Source organism: Emydura macquarii, unplaced genomic scaffold (assembly GCF_026122565.2).
Source record: "Emydura macquarii macquarii isolate MOO-44397 ecotype Brisbane River unplaced genomic scaffold, CSIRO-AGI_Emac_v2 contig_1644, whole genome shotgun sequence".
Lineage (NCBI taxonomy): Eukaryota > Metazoa > Chordata > Testudines > Chelidae > Emydura > Emydura macquarii.
The window spans coordinates 18,166,667-18,184,512 of record NW_027131781.1 but is presented as its reverse complement, the minus strand read 5'-3'; the positions used below and the strand labels follow the sequence as shown (position 1 = coordinate 18,184,512).

The 17,846-nt window shown below is 36.7% G+C and overlaps 2 protein-coding genes across 4 annotated transcripts in view; one reads left to right on the top strand and one right to left on the bottom strand.

Annotated features, from left to right (window-relative positions):
* LOC137158156 (protein FAM227B-like) overlaps positions 1–2,296 on the bottom strand; it is a 65,363-nt gene extending 63,067 nt beyond the window's left edge. The window contains exon 1 of the mRNA XM_067555791.1: positions 2,197–2,296. The gene's annotated coding sequence lies outside the window, so the exon portion shown is untranslated. The remainder of the gene's footprint in view (positions 1–2,196) is intronic.
* Positions 1–17,846, top strand: part of FGF7 (fibroblast growth factor 7) — an 85,337-nt gene that overhangs the window by 40,582 nt on the left and 26,909 nt on the right. The gene's annotated exons all lie outside the window — the stretch shown is intronic.

The following is a 17,846-nucleotide window of genomic DNA, read 5'->3' as shown; positions in this document are numbered from 1 at the left end:
TCTAGGATTGAAATACTAGGAACAAATTTTCAAATGCTGCATTTGCCAAATTTACATGTGCCTCTCTAGTGCTTATAAATCCTACAGCTACTCATGCAAATAGGATAATTGAGCCCATAAATTGCCTCCTTGTGTGCACATTTGTAAATGATGAATGGCCAAATGTGGGGTTTTACGTTCATGCTAGGTATGTGGAAGAATCAGCATCATCTTTGAAAATGTATCCCTAAGTACTGAGTTAGAATAATCTTTAAAGCTGATATAATACCTTTGAGATTGTGTGTCTTTCCTGCACAAGGTCGACAAAATCAGAGGCCACATCTGACATATTAGGATAAGTGTTTCTTTGTTGTACATTAGCATCTAGCAGTGTAAGCCAATACACAACCTCTATCAGTAAAGAACTGACAAAACCCTATCTACACCTGTGGGTTAGCAATATTAGCTCATCCACAGGCAGGTAAGATGGCCAAAAAAGTGGGTGATGCTGGCTCAGGAGAAGAGGAGAGCAGGGCAGCCAAAGGATGCATTAATTCAGTCCATCCCTGCTGCAGTTTCTGCCACACATATCTCATGGAAACAAAATCTGCACACCCTGGCAGGAAGGCTGAAGGAGGATAGGAGCGAAAACTGAACCCCACAGATGTGAATGGGATGCTAACAGTTTTGACTTGTAACTTGCACTAGCAGAGGTGACTCCAACCCCATGCTTGTTTCCTCCCCTCACAGTTGCTTGCACTGTTCACAGCACTGCACAGGAACTGACACACAGCACACTAGATCATTCCCTGGCTGGGATGATTTAGCTGAGGTTAGTCCTGCTTTGAGCAGGGGGTTGGACTAGATGACCTCCTGAGGTCCCTTCCAACTCTAATATTCTATGATTCTATGATATAGCAAAAACTCACTTCAGACAGTTTTTTGAATGGTTGAATCTCTATGGTTTATTGGGGGGATTTTAGGTTGATTTAGAGGTAGCAACTGTGTGTACTTTGGCAAATAATGTTTGTTACAACAGCATATATTATCAATTGGCTATGTTTTATAGGAGAGTAGTTTGCTTCTTAGGGCCACCTTATAAGCCCAGACAAAATTCAGTCTGGTGAGAAAGTTAAATGCAAGACCCTCCACATCATTTAGGCTTCATGAGGGGGAGCTGCGTGCCAGCAATGTTGGCGAGTAGCCTTTCAGAAACACGTCTTTGGCCACTGGCGCACTGTAGGAGGAGTCTTCACAGTGGCCCAATAGTTTGGTGTGGAGTGTGGTAATGCGGCAGGACCATAGGTCGGTTATTACTTGGACTTGGTAGCTGAAATGAATTTCACCCCCTTTTGAGCCCACCAGACACTTAGTTTGCTGACCACTAAAACTACCTTTGGCAACATATCAAGTATATGTCTGACAAGTAAATGGGTCCCTTGCAGACAAGTATTTTATGATTAGCTACAAAGAAAAAAAAAATCAAGCTCAGCACAACTTCACAGTGCCTCTCTCAAACTAGCTGGTTATAAAATCCATCCTCTGATGAGACACAAAGTGTTACAAGACTCACCCTCTTGGAGTGCCTCTTAGCAGCATGACCCGGCATTGCAATGCTCTGTCACAGTTACCCCACAACAATCTTCAGCCAAGTCACTTAAAAATATTCAACCCCTTCTAGGGTCAGAAAGTCCTAAACTATCAAAACAAAAGAAGCTGAGCTCAGAAGGAGCTACAGGCTCACCACCCTTCTTTACAAGCAGACTCCCAGCAGCAATAGCCTGTTTCACTGTGTCTGGCAGCACCTGTGCTCCAATCAACCCCATCATCCAGATCAGGTCTGTTCTCTTACCAAGGGCCTCCAGCAGATCTTAGCACTTAGCCAGTTCCTAGTTCAGCCTGATCTCTCACACTGAAGTAGCCTGTCTTTTCTCCTCCCCAGCCAGGGGATTCTGCCCCACCCAAGCTCAATCTCTAAAGTTTCAAGCAACCCTTTGCAGACACTTCAATGATATTCAGGCTCTACAAAAAGTCTTTTTTCCCCACTCTTCTTACAAAGCACTGCCTGCCACAACTTGCTCCTCTGGAGTTTAGCTTCCTCCTAAATTGTTAATCCTTACGGCTTTTTCTCCTCTTTGGCTGCCTTCTTACCTCAGTGCTAGATACCCACACATACCAGCTCTCTTCCCCAGCCTCCAGGGGATTCCAGTAGCATACCTCCAGAACTTCCTACTTGTTTCCTCTTCCTCCTTTTAAGTCCAACATCCTGCACAGGTATGGATAGGGCTAACTGAACACGGCTGACTAGGACCAAGGCCTTCTGGCTCTCAACGGGGCAGGCCACCCTTTCACATGAAGCCTTTCACATTTTTCTAATAGCAGTTCTAATAGAAATTAAGGATCCTGAAAAGAGTAATCTTGGCAACATTTCCTCTCTCACTTAACCCACTATTCCCCCCTCAAAAAAAAAAAAAAGGAAAAAAAAAAAGAAAATTAAAAACCAAAACAGGTTATGATGTCTAATATATCCGAGCTACTACCAAGTATACTATACTATATAATGGCTGCTGCACTTACAGGAATAGTATATTAATATTGTGCTAAGCAATTTAAAAGATCTCTATAAGATACCCTGAGAATTAAAAGCAAAAAGCTATGGATAATAATAAATTTGACTGTGTTCTTAGTGACTTGTAATGGACGGTTGGCTTTCTGCATTATTTTTCCTAGTATTTTTCCAACTTTTATTCTGGAAAGAATCTCCATAATTTGGCTTGGAGACCTTTTGTTTACTTTAGTAAATTGTGATCAGTCAGTACAAGTATTGTATTTGATACATTTTGCTAACATTTACTAATGAATGGTAATATTTTTATATTCAATATTAAATCTCTTGGGAAAGCCATGAATATAATGACAAAAATTCTGTGTCTAAACCTGCCTACTTTATCTTAGGTACTGAGCCATTCATTCCCCCTTCCTTCCATAAATGGCATTAGATCCAAGAAGAGAACAGGAAAACAAGCAAGAAGAGTTTGTCCTTAGCCAATATGTCAGAAGGGCATACACAGACTCTCAGAACTTGAAATTGTTAGCAGGTTTGTTCTTATGCCCTGTCACACAATATACTGATACTTTTCTCATCTTCAGATGTCAAAATATGAAATACTATATGTAGACAGTTAAGAAAGGGAAAAATTCAATTTATTTTGTATAACTTATGTCAAAATATATGTTTGCAACAACACTATTCCAAAGTGGTCGATTCATCCATCTATTAAACATATCAACATAGAAATTACACTGAGGAATTAAAGTATAGATAACTGAATGTCCAAATTAATACACAGGTGCACAGACTACTGGATTGCGAATATTTGACTCAAAACTGACATACCTCCATTTTTGGGCTGCTTCTCTATGTGACCTAAGAAATATATTAGTTGTAGTCATCAGTTTAGAGAGTATATGGCAGTCAAATGCAAAAATATTTGATATTACCACATCTTTCTAGGAAACTACATAAATTAAAAAATTTTGCACTCAATTATTGTTTTGTCTTTTGAATTTGAATAAATCTATTTTATTGTTCTGTTATATTTGGGGGTATAGTATGAACTACTTAATGAGACAGTCTCTGAAATTACACTTCCATCCAGATTCTAGAGGGACGGGGGAAAAAGGGAAATGTACGGAATGGCTAGGTTGCTGGTTTAAACGAAAAAGGGTAACATTGGCACCACATGCACCAACCCTAGAATTATCCAGGTGTCTTATGATATATGGGACATAAAAGGCTTGATCTAGTAATCACCTGTGAACAGCCTGGACCTGATCCAGCCAAAGAACTTAAGCATGTGTTTTAACTTCAAGCATGTGAGTAGTCTCATTGGCTAGGAAATTAAAGTAGAAAATAACCCAGAGAAGAAGGCATATCAGCTCCTGACACATTGGAGAAACTGTTAAAAAACCCTTTATCATTGGGACAATATGACACCCTAATGTTGGCAAAATTTTAATAAACATGAATAGAACATTTTAGGATTAGATCTCAAAGCATTTTACAAATATGAATAAGTATCATTCTTATCCCTCATTTCCTCATCCCCTTTTAAATTTTTTTTTAATTTTGAGAATGTTGAGGTCTGGAGATATTAAGGGGTACATTTTCAAAAGCACTTAAGTGACTTAGGAGCATAAATACCTTTTTAAAAAATGATTTACCATCTAAGCCTAACTGCAAGTCGAGACTTATGCTCCTAAATCACTTAGGATAATATTTTAAAAAGTGCCTAAGTGAGTAGGCCACAGTTGCTGCAACACAAGAAGCAATAGAACTCAGGTCTCCCGACTCTAGTATCCTATCCACTGGCCAGTGATCATATTGTCTGTATAAATTGCACAACAAAGATTTTCCTAGGGGCTTGATTAAACTGCATGTCTGATATTTGAACAACAAAAACAATTTTTTATTCACAAATTTATATTATTGGTTCACTTTTACTAACTATATCCCTTTTCAGTTTAGGGATAATCCTGTCCACATATCAGAGGAACTAACAATGACCCTTTTTGTACAGATTACACAGGAAAGGCATACATGAACTTTGAGCCTAGGAGGAGTGTCCTTCACAATACAAAAGATATAGGACAACTTACAATAATGTTAACCTGCACATAACTGGACATTGTAATTACTGAAGAGTTTGAGGTCATGAATTGTGAAATGATGCATTAGTGATCTCATTCTGAAGATCAATACAACATTCATATTGTTATGCAAATATTTAATATTTTAAGTCTGTTATTTCTTACAATGCTGTTACAGGCTCTAGACCTAGCAAAGATTTGTTTATCCTGCCTTTCTTTCACGCCAAAAGGCCATCTGCCCACTAGGAATAGCTGACAACACCTTGATTATGTCCTTTGTGCTAGTGGCTTCAGTATGCTAGCTGCATACCTGCTGCAGTTTTCCTCACACTGTGGGGACATCTGGAGAGTTTCTGGCCCCTTTGTGCTGTTGGAGTGGCACAAAAGAGCCAGAGAATCTAAATCACTGTATGTAAAGACTTCAATTTAATTATTCTCAAAAGCATGTTAGAAGCTTGAACCAATATCAGTGGTACTTTGTTTGACTTACGTAGGCCAAAAGTTGATGTCACTCTGCATTAAAAAAATATTAATTTGATATTACAGCAAGTGCGTTTAATACACGAGTGACCTTTTCTAACATGAACATTCTTAATAAATGATACAATGAAACTCTTCACTGTTGGAGGCCCAGTACAATTTGAGTTGCTTGACCACTGTCCTACAGGCCTAGCATAGCTTCAGTTACTTGCTTGTAGCATGACATCTTCCAGTTGGCAGAGACTGAATAAACTTATAGATGTCTCAGTTTCTGCACACCAAGGCACATAATAAAACAAAATACAAATACTGTATGCTTGCAGCTGCACATAAATAACAGTAATAAAACAACAACTTATTCTTGAACGTGTGGGGGTACACTGTTTTATTACCAAGGGGCATACTTTTACTCCGCCCCTCCTATCACCAAATGTTGTTTTAACAACCCAAATTATTATAATAAAAATAAAATATAAATTAAAATATAATTAAAAATAAAACCCAATATAAATAACTAGCATACATAATGATAATAAAAAATAATTAAATACAAATAATTGATTAAAAATACAAATAATCATCACTTAAACAAAAAAAACCAAACCATTCCATCAACACCTAACTCCACAAAAAATACTAAATTAAACCAAAAAATCCACTAATTCCCTGGCGAGGCCCCTAAAAAAAGCCATTCCTGTAAATTACTAAATTACTGCTTAACTCTCCAAACTTAATAAATATAATATATTATAATTAATTTTAAACTTTATATTTAACTAATATATTTATAAAAAACCTTACACATTAAACTTTATTAATCTACAAATCAAACATACCATGTCTCACTAACATCCACACTAATCACAAAACATCCAAAATCAACATTCACTATTATAATACTATGTAATATGTATCTGTGAATTATAATAATATCAAGCTGCGGGAACTCTACTTACAATACAATGATTGTAGAAGGAAAATCTGTAATTGCTACTATGTAACAATAAGAGTTGTTTGTACTGTTTTCTTAGTCTGCATTCTGCTAATCCATGTGATTTGATAACGATCTAATTTCAATGGGATATATAGTGGATCTAAAGTAATTTGTAATGTCTTTATTCTTAGCATTTCAGTCACTGAAATTTATTTATGCAACATTACACCCATTTACAGTAAGTGACTAGATAAATGCTTTTATGTTCAGTCTTCAGCCAAATGTTTGTGTAACATACCAAAGAGTGTGGGTTCATTTTAAATTTTTAATACACTAACCTAACAGCTAAGAAACGAGCTAAATAAAAGTAATAGTTTTTTTTAGAAAGGACAGGGTTCTCCTCCAAGATTTTAAGGGAGGATTTGAAGAAAGCCAACACATGGTTTCAACATTTACTGGAAAGATGAGAGAAATTCAGAAAAGAATTAAGTACATCTTAAATTAATTTTAGTTTGAATTTAGATTAAGTTAAAAATATGTATGTGTGGGGGAAAGGCTACCAAAGATGATGATGATTAGTGGTAATCCTTTAAAATATGATCCTAAACTCTTTAAGGATAGCCTGCAGGGCACCACCTACCTGCAGTGCCTGATTCATTTCTCAAAAGAGGGCTTGATCCTTTGACCTCAGATGCTAATACCAAACTCCAACCTGTTACAAATGGAAACAGCATCTGGCCCAGGTGTGTAAATAAGGGGTGGAGGAGTAAATAAGTAATGTCTTTAAAAATTAATAAACTAATTTTATGAAATAATGTAAAACAAAATATGAGAAGAATGAGAGAAAGCAAACAGTACAGTCATGTCATCATTCCAGAAGACACTATATGAACCAAATCCAAGAAATATACAATGAACATAAATAGCTTTTATTTTTTTAAATAGCTCCAATGCTGTGGTTTGTTTTTTTTTTCTTGAATTGAGGATGACATGGTACATCACAGCTCTAAAATACTTAAATTTGTTCATTGTTAAAGTATTTATTTTAAAGTACAAATCTCCATCAGCTAAACAAAATATCAGATGGACTCATTGTTTATATATTAATTAATTCCTATAGTTATTGTTGACTTACTAACTCCCTCGTTGTTCCTTTAGCTCTTATCAAATATAAGTCATCAATAGTTTATGCGAATATATAATTTACTATATTCACAGTTAGCCCATTAAATATAACTTCTCTTGTGACCTATTTATATTTACTGTGTTTATCTGATTTTCTGTACCAGGTATTTTTAAGACACCCATCACCTTCTTATCTGAGCGCAATATTGAGGATTGCTCAATTTAGTATTTGATGTGTACAGTATTTAATACTGTATTTAAATACTCAATTTAGTATTTGATATGCACAGTGTGCAATACACAGTCGGGCAAATCTTTAACTGAAACCGTTCAGTGCCACTGGAACACAAATAATAATAGCAACAACAAAAAAATTTACTTTGTATGCAAATACAGTTTGTGTGGGCAAGTCTGAATTTCTGTATGTAAAAATTCAGCTATGCAAAATTATACACAAATTTTAGAGGCTACATATACAATATGGCCTCCCAAAGTTTTGAGTTAGAGATTGTTGAAGTTATAGACTTTAATTTCAGCAGGCAGAAATCCAACTATATTTACATGAAAGTGTTACTGCAATTAAAACATTTGCAACTCGTGAATACCAGAGTATATTAGGGACCATTGTGGGATTTAGGCTGTACAACCCCCCTTTCTCTCCACCACACACTTGTTTGCTTCTACATTATGTGTGTGGAGATCATTAAAACTTCATGACATCAATAAATCCTAAACGAAAGACAAGAAGTATGCCAGTTGTGACAGGGAGGAAATGAGAGGAGAGGGGCATTCCCAAAACTCCCCAATCCGAAGCTGTATAGTACTTAGTACACTAAGTGTTAGCTGTTATCTTACGAGGGTTTTTACCATTTTAAGAATATAACCAGAATGCAGCCTTCTGTTTCAAAGGCTGATGTGACAGGGTTTGATGCCTTTGTGACTATACTAATGCATCATACTGTAAACTACCAAAAAAGTGGCTCAATTATTGTCAGGGATGGGCAAATGGAATTCTGCCTACCTGCTGCTATGGCTGCCAGTGTGGCCATAGATTAAGTTTCAGTCCCGTAACAGATTAGTGGCAGATAACTTTATAGTACATAGTCATAGTATTCAGATATATTACATGTGAGCTCTGACGTCCAAGATAATGAACTGTTAGAGTTAATAGTTTATAGGAATAACAGGTATTTTCCACATCTTTGTTTCTGCAGCCTCAAGGCTATGGAATGCCCCCCTTAATCTGTACTATGTGTAGTACGAGGGCCCTCCTTAGTCTGTGAAGAAATGGAAATAGTGTTTTTTAAAGTAAATTTAAAACCACTTTAAGAGGGATGAGTTTTGGCATATTGATTTTATTAATGATTTTTATTTATTTTAATTGTTTTAATAGCAAGTTTTATTGAAAAAAATGCTTGACATCTTTGATTTGTGCTCCTAAGTCCCCTAGGGACAGATTTTTAAAGGCATTTAGGTGCCTAAAGAAGCAAAAAAGATACTCATTGGGACCTAGGGCCTAGTGGGATTGTCAAAAGCTCCTATCTGCATCTTCAGGTGCCTAAATACCTTTTAGAAATCTAGTTCTAAAGGACTTTTGAAAATTCCACCCAATATCAATTAATACTAGCATTTTCAAAGGGATGTATAGGTGCTGTTATTTTGATTCAAGCTGGGAAAATAGCAGATTCAGGTCAGGTCTTGTGAACTACATCTAATTTCATGGCCTTCTTTGAGTGATGCTTTCCAGGCATTCTCTTGCAAAGAGTATGTTCGTGAGTGACTGATAATGTAGGTTAGAGCAGTGCATTCTCAGCCAGGGGTATCTGTACCCCTGGGAGTACTCAGAGGTCTTTCAGGGGGCATTCAACTTATTAGAGCAGAGTTTTTTCAAGCTGGGGATTGCAGTCCCCAGGGGCATCATGTGGGTTTAGCGAAGGTTGCAAGTGCAGGGCTGACATTAGGGAGTGAAAAGTGGGGCAACTACCTGGGGCCCCACGCCACAGGGGGCCCTGTGAAGCTAAGTTACAGGCTTCAGCTTCGGGGGGCGGGGCTTGGCCCTCAGACAAGGCTCATATGTGAAAAACAGGCTCAAATATCACACTGAAATGTAAGTACCATATTTATATTTCAATCGATTTATTTTATAATTATATGGTAAAAATAAGAAAGTAAGCAATTTTTCAGTACTAGTGTGCTGTTACACTTTTGTGTTTTTATGTTGGATTTTGTAAGCAAGTAGTTTTTAAATGAGGTGAAAGTTGGAGTATGCAAGACAAATCAGACTCCTGAAAGGGGTACAGTAGTCTGGAAAGGTTGAGAACCACTGGGTTAGAGTAAATGAGTTAATGTTAACCTTGATGTAAGCAGATTGAGATTTATTCACTTAATTAGAGGTAGGCATACTTATACCAAGGTTAAATTTGGCCCAGTGAGTTTGTGAGTAAGGAAATGTGCATGTGTGAAAGACTGTGTGCATATGAATGAATTTATGAGTATGCAATGTGTACAACAGGGATTGGGGGTAAATCAAAAGGTTCTGAGATCAAATCTGATTACATAATGGTCTGAATTCTTAACTGAAGTTTATTCATATTCACTCTATTTCTCTTATCAGGAAATTGGTCTGGAAATCCTGTGGGATTTTTTTTTTTTTTTTGCAAGATTTCTAGAATCGCATGGTTTTTCATGATGGTTCTCATGGTATTTCTGTATTTCCAATTCCAGCCAAAACAAGTAAAGCATTTTAATAGAGAGATTTACATTTTTTAAAAAATATGATGCTTTAGGATTTAATTTAGCGTTTTGGGAGAAGGTTTAGGCTGGTTATGATTTTATCCAAACTGGTTTACTAATCCTCAAGATATACGTACAAAGTTGAACAGACTGCTATAGCCACCCACTGGGGACGCAGCACTAGACTAGTGCACTGGGCAGCAACAGCACTGAAACTTTATCCTCATTTGCTGTCACTCCAAGTTGCTGCTGTACAACCAAGGGAACTGAAAAGGGGAAGTGATAGGGAAACACAGGACATAAGATATTACTGTTTTGTTTTAAACTCAACCTTTAAGGCAATATCCTGCAGGCCTTACTCAGACAAAATCTTCCATCCACTGATTTTATAAATTTTTCTCTAGTTTAAATCATTATCTTGATTAGAGTGTATAGGTACCTTCATGGGGAGAAAATAGCAGGTCTGAAAGGGTTCTTTAACCTAGCAGAGAAAGTACAACAAGATCCATGGTATGGAAGTTAAAACCAGACAAATTCTAATTATGAATAAGAGACAAATTGTTAAGAGTGGGAGTGACAAATTTGGTGCATACTACCATGGAAAGTGATGGATTTTCCATCTCTTGATGTCTCCATATCAAGACAGGATGCCTTTCTGGAAGACTGGCTATAGTCAAACATAAGTTATTGGGCTCAGTACAAAGGTAACTGAGTAAATTCTTTGGCCTGTGTTATACTAGGTCAGACTAGATGATCTAATGGTCCTTCTGGCCTTAAAATCCATGAATAGTATCTGAGCATGTCACATACAAGATTATCCTTACAACACCTCTGTGAACAAAAGAATACCAGAAGCTAGCATCTTATCTGAAGATCTCAGCGTTTAAAAGATATTACTTCTCAATCCCATTTCATCCATCTCCCTCCACAAGTAGACACACGAGAGAGTGCAATCCCTTGTGTGAGGGCTGGTAGATAGGCTAAAGAAACATTTATATTAAATAAGTTTCTAAGGGAAATTTATTTGCAAGCTATACCCCCCTCCAACAACAGTGTTTGATAGACAGGTTAAATATGCAAAGTACTGGCAGGTAACCTGCAGAGACAGAGTGCAGCTCGGTTAATCTGTTTCACAGCTGGTGGTCATGGCTGGTGCATTTATTTGTGATGGCACCATGCGATGTCAGTCTCACTCTGTTCCACTCTATGGCAGTGAAATCAATGGTGGAAAGAAATTCTGAGGCATCAGGAGAAACCAGAAAAACTCCAGACAGCTGGAAACATATGTCATCAGATCTGCTGAAATTGATGCTTATGTGCTCAGAATTAATTCATGTGTAATTTAATAAAAAATGTTATGCTGCTTTTCAATGGGAGCATTCTACAAAGAGCAGCTGCTCCCTAATTTCTCTCTCATTTTGGCTGGCCATGCATTATGTTAGCTAGGAGCTGTTGTCGCAATAAGAGTGGAGGAATAGGCGTCAGAGCTGCCTTTCCCCTTGTCTCTCCTTATACATTCAGGGCCAGATCCTCAGCTGGTGTGAATCATAATAGTGTCATTGAAATAAATACACCTTCGCTGATTTACAGCAGTTCAGTGTATGTGATCTTCACTCTTTGCTAATGAGACACTCAGGAAGTATGTGGGTTCATGAAGGGATTAGTTTAGAAAGAAAGAAAGAAAGAAAAATGCGGCTGGAGACTCAAGCAAGCAAACATTTTATAGCTGAACTTAATGTAACTTTAGAGGTCCTGAGTTTACATAAGTAGTTTGATTAATATAAAACATAAGCATAACTTTCCAATATCTTTACAATTATTCCATGACTTTTGATATTCTTACTATGACTAATTGATGTTGTTTTCTCAAAATTCACTATAACAATATTTCGGCCATAGTTGTGATCACATCAACGAAATGTGCAGCCTATAATTCTGGGGCCCTTCTCTCTACCCATAGGATACGAGTAACTTCCTTTGGTTTCAAATGGAGTTAGTAGCATCTTATTAACAAACTGTGAGACAGAAGGGGAGGAACTGAATTCTGGGTGTTTACTATGAGATTTAAGTGATCTCTTAAAGGATTGAGACCTATTCTAAAAGTTTGTCTGCTACTAAAAATGGCTAGAAGCAAACAATAATCTGTTCAGCCCAGGTAAACATAGCCCCACAGAATTCTGTCCTCTCTGTCCAAATATTTGTATATAAACAGGTAAAACAAATAAACTAGAAAGACCTTTTTTTGTGATTACTGAAGAAATGAAAACAGTGGGAGGAAAGTGTAGGGATCCCAAAACCAGCTCTTTAATGTCTTGTTTTCAGTCTAAAGGCCAGGAGCTTGAGGGTAATTAAATAACAGAAGAAGGGCCCGATCTTATGTTTCTTGCACTCCTAAAGTTCCCACTGATGTGTATCTTCTCCCCTAGCCTTCCAAACAAATCCCTGCAGTTGACTGACTGAAAGTTTTAATGATTTCAGAAATGTGAAAGAATAAGGAAATATTTTATTGTATCTTTAATCAAAGAGTGAAAGACTGTACTTTGAAAGTACAAATAAAGGAGTACTTGAAAATGGTCTTTGGGGAATGCACTTGCATGACTGTTAAAAGTCCAGATCCTGCAAGATGTTAAGTGCTTCCTGTAAAGTGATGAGCAGCCTTACTTCCTATTATTCCTAATCAGTGCTCAAGGCCCAACATCTATATTACTGTGATAATACACTTTTGGAAACCATTGTCAGCACAAATAAGAGTTCATAGAACAGTAGTAAATCATATGTCTGTGTTTACAAACTTAAACTGTTATTTACAAACTAAACAAATATGCTGGTTTATGAAATGTCTAAATAACTAATCCTGAAACACGTGTGTAACTTTACTAACAAGAGTATTCTCAGTGACTTCAGTGGGACAATTCGCCTGAGTAAAGTTATTCATGTGTATAAGGGTTTGTAGCATGGGATTTACAGGGTGACCATTGATTTAATTTCCCTGATAACATTTGAAACCATCAGTGAAGAAGCAGATTTGATTCTGAATCTGGAAAATATGATTAGACAAAAACAAAAGTGTAAAAAAACAAACATAACAAAATAAAACAAAATAAAAGGAAAGTTGGCTATAGTTACTATGATACCTTATGTCTGATAGCCTGTTTCTGTAACTGAGGACTGGTAGAAATTTTCACTCTCCTTTGCTGCTGATGCTGTTTTGTCCAGTTCTGCTGTGGCACTATTCAGCTAAAGGATAACTCAAGACTGTGATACCTCTAGAAAAACTACTTGCTTCTAGATGCCCAAACCATCTAAAATCATCATATGGTTTGTGGAACTACTTGGACCCTGATATACAGATATATCCATGATTACTTGATTAAAAATCTGGATGCTGCACAGTGAGTAAAGCTGAAGAGCTATATTTCCTTTAATCTTTTATGTTCAATGAATGTATGTCTCATTTACCACACACCATCCAACATTCACAATAAATGAGGCACATGTTCTGCAGAAATAATAGCATGGATGAATTATCTGAATTACCAGCAAGTCAGTAGACTTAGCACTGTGTGGCTTGTGTCCTGGTTAGATATGTTTCTTGTCTGATCTACATCATATAATAAAATACTCAACAGTAGACATGCAAGTATTACTATTTATGGACTATAAAATGCTGTTACCAAGGATTTCACATGAAGAGAGAGATTGTGCTTTGGAGCAAGAAGGAGAATTTGTTCTATATATATTAAATGAAAATAACTAAATATGATTCAGAGACTGCAAAACTCCCATTGACTTCATTGGGGCCAGGATTTAAACCTAGAAAAGGCATTTTTAGACTGGTAAAAGGATGTGTAACTAGAAGTAATGAGAAGAAGTTAAGACAAGGAAATATTAGGCTGAATATCAGGAAAAATTTCGGAACAATTTTGATTGTTGAATAGTTGATCAAGGGGACTAAGGACATTTTGAACAGTAGACTGGACAACACACAAGCAAATTATTGTAGACATCCTCCTTTGTTTAATGGAAAATGGACTAGATCTGCTAGGTATTTTTCATCTCTTATTTCTGTTAGTCAATGATTCAATGTTCTGTTCTTATTCAGGTTCTATTAAAAGCTGAATTATTTGTCGTCAGTAGAACCAGAACAATCTGAGTGACAGAATCAGATTATATAAATATATGTCCAATGAGCGTCTCAAAGCCACAAGAATGAGCCAGATGTTTTCTATCACCAGCCCCTCTTGGTGGTGGTGGTGGTGGGGAGGTAGCATACATTTTCAGAAATCTCTTGGATTTTGTACATTGCAAAGAATTATGTACTGCTGTTTGTGTTTTCATAGGCTCTGCAATAAATGTGTTGAGATGTCTTGCTTCAGCTGTTCCCGTGGCAAATCACAGATTTTAATTTGGAAATCTAGCTAAAATGTATTATAAGCTAAGTAGCGTTTGCTTTACATTTTACACTGAGTACTGAGACTCAAGAAATATTACAGCATGTAATGCAGTGTTTATAAATGAAACTGTATCTTCTGAGACAGCCTAACCTGTTCAGATGAGGATTTTGCTGTCCCAACCTTGAAATGATCTGAAATCTTCCTTTTGTTTCTCTGCCAAAGTCTCTAGAGAGCAAGTTTAAACTCCTAACTAATATTGTAGCCAGCAATGCTCTTATGTCTCCAGTTTATTGGTTTTTTATTTTTTGTTTTATTTTTTAAAAGAGCTCACTTGCTAGCTATACAACTTCGCTGATAAGAAAGTGTTCTACTTTATATTTAACATGGGTTTTACAATATCCAGCTATGGAAATGTCACTTTGTTCCTTTTTGGACTCATTTTATGAACACTTTAATTAACAATTAGAGGGAACAATTATTCTTAGTAATGCTTGCCAACAATTTATAATAATACTAGGATAAAAATCTACTAAAAACATAACAGAAGGGATTCTGGCTATGGCCCTGTGCACTGCAGCAATGGTGCACAGGGTCCTAAAAGTCAAGCAGGCTGCCTGGGGAGAATTCCCTCTATGCAGGCCTCACCAGCCGTGGCACACATTGTGCCAGGAGCCTGAGAAGGTGTATCGAGGTGGGAGGAGAGTCTCCATAGTGTATGCTATGATGATTCTCAGCTACTTCAAGCTGCAAAGCAACCCATAGGTAGCCCTTGTTGTGGAGGAGGGGACACAGTATAAATGAGAACAGCTTATGCTTTAGAGCCATCTTTGTCTCCACCACCGTTGGGCTGTGGCTTCTGCTCTGCAACATAGCATTTGCATTTCTCCTGTCTTTTGGTCTCTACATCCAGCCAGAAGAGGATACTTACAAATGTATAGGCAATTATATATTGTATAAAATATGCCTGAACTTGAAATTTTGAAGAACAGAATGCAGATAATCAGACACTAACATTTCTAATTTATAAATATAAACACACACACATACAATTATACACATATACACTATACTTTGTGAAATAAAAAATGACTGCTTAAAAGAACTGTGAAACTTGGCAATTATGCCAGCAGAAAATTTAGCTAGAAGTGTTTGCCTGGTTCCCATATTGCAGAATGGATATGCTAGGTAGGCTGTCTGCTTCTCTGAAAATTATCTTCCATTGTTCTTTACAGTGTTGTTGTAGCTGTGTTTGTCCCAGAATATTAGCAAGACAATTGTTTCTTTGTTTCTGAAAATTAGTCACAAGTGGAAAGCAGGCCTGTTTTGCCAGTTCCCTGAAAAGCCCAAAAGGCAATGTGGGCCAGCTGTTGTTCCCCAGGACCAAGGACAACAATTATTTTGGGCCTACATATACTTCCCTAATACTAGGGCCCTTAAATACAAAATCATCCAAATAGTGGGAATATTCACCCATCCCTAAAATTCTTATTTAACTGCATCTCATTGTATACATAGTTTACTGCCAATTCTTGGGCTATTTCGTGTTTTTTTTAAAACCCTGATTCCTTGCGTCAGGTGATTACAATAGACTCTCAGCTTCATTAAAAAAGTAAGTTTCTAGCCATCGTGATTGCAGAGAAAATCTTGAAAACACAAACCCTAACAGCTCAAAAACCAGAAGGCAAATAAGCCCCCAACAATTATTATTTTTAAAATATCATGATTTTGCAGCCCATCACATGATTTCTTAGGGTCTGACTCATGATTTTTCAACATCTGGTGTTGGCAATAATGCTATACAAATCATAATGAAAGGCTAGACCTAGGAGAAATTTTGGACCAGAACATATTTTGGCAAAAACTACCTTTTTCTTCAAGTTTACAAAAATGGTTAGGATATTGGATCAGTTTTATGAAATAACCTGACTAAATTTCACAATTTTCTTGCCAGGGGAATCACTGAAATTTTGAAGAAAATGTGTGTGTTACTTATTTTTAATTTTAAGATGAATTGTTTGGTTGTTATCAGTAATAGTTGCAGTACTGGGTCTGGTGTCTTGAAACCCATGTGGCCAGGAGAGTTAGCAGAATACATTTAGTTATCTGCTCCCAATCTTCTAATGCTTGGTCATACCGCATGCAAGCTGCCCCCAAAGTGATGGGGGAGAATTCTCATCTGCGCTACCACTTGTACTTGGTCATCAGAAATAGCTGGCCATTATGCAGGATGCTGACTGGAGGAAAAAGCTGTGCACCCTCATTAAAGGCAAGGCAGTAACCTAGCTCTTATAGGTTCACACTCTTTCAAACTGAAAAGATGTAACAAGATGCGGTATATGTATATTTGAAAGGTGTGAAGGACAGATTTATCTAAATGTGTATCCCAGGCAGAAATCTGAATGAAAAAGAATGGGCTGAACACTAAGAGCTACCTGACTAAGTCTGCCTTTTAGAATCTCATGAAAACAGGTGCAAAAGCCATTCAGACTGTAAACTCTCAGGACAGGGGCTGTCTTTTTGTGTTTATGCACAAAAGCTTAGTACCAGAGCTCTGATCCATGACTGGGACTTCTAGGGACAATAATAATAAATAATAATAAAACTAAAAATATTTCATTTTTCTAGTCAAGCAAGCATTGTGACCTCCAGAAACGAGTATCATTAGTGGAATTCTAAGAAATCATTATTCTTTTCACGTTTTACTTTGGCAGGCACTGATGTAAAAGAGACAAAGAACTGCAAAATTTTCTTGGTCTCAACATAAAACATTAAGAGATTTGTTGAAATCCAGTTAATACAAAATGCTTCACATAAGGCAAGAGTGGGTAATGAGAAATAAACACTGGTAAAGAACTGAAAGATAGGAATTTTAGTAAAATATTAAATTTCCTTGATAAATTCATCATTTAGCGTATTTAAAATTATGGCCATTTTAAAAGACCATGTACATTCATGAATAATCTTGAATGAAAGATTAAGCAGTTTTCTTAAAACTAGGTTATGATGCTAAGACACTTTAGATCCTTAGAAACCTTTAACTGGGAATAGATTGAAGAAGACATTTGATAAAACTATTCAACTCTAGGGTTTGTAAAAAGAGTGACCATCCAAATGTATATATTAGACGGATTAAGTTGCAAGGCGAATCTTACTAGTGGAAACTCTGAATACTTAGAAAACTAGGTAAATAAAATATCAAGTAAAGGCCTATTCACAGAATCAAAAACTTCTCTATGATTGAAAGAACAACATACTTTGTTTGATGTTCTGTAGAAAGTTTTGAAAAACTTCAGTGAACATGATACCGTGAGGAGGGGAACTGGGTTTTGAGTAAAATGTCTTGATCTTCTCTGGATAAGCAAACTGTTTCAGATTGGCTGAAGAAATAGAGGTTCTGATGTTAGAATTAGAAATCAGATTAACTATACCAGAATTCACAAGATAATACTGGAACAGTATAAATATATCCCTTTACTCATCAACTTGGGACTTGAGGCAAGATTAGTCTGAAAGGCAGCTTAAATTCCTTCCCCTGTCCCGTCAATGCATGC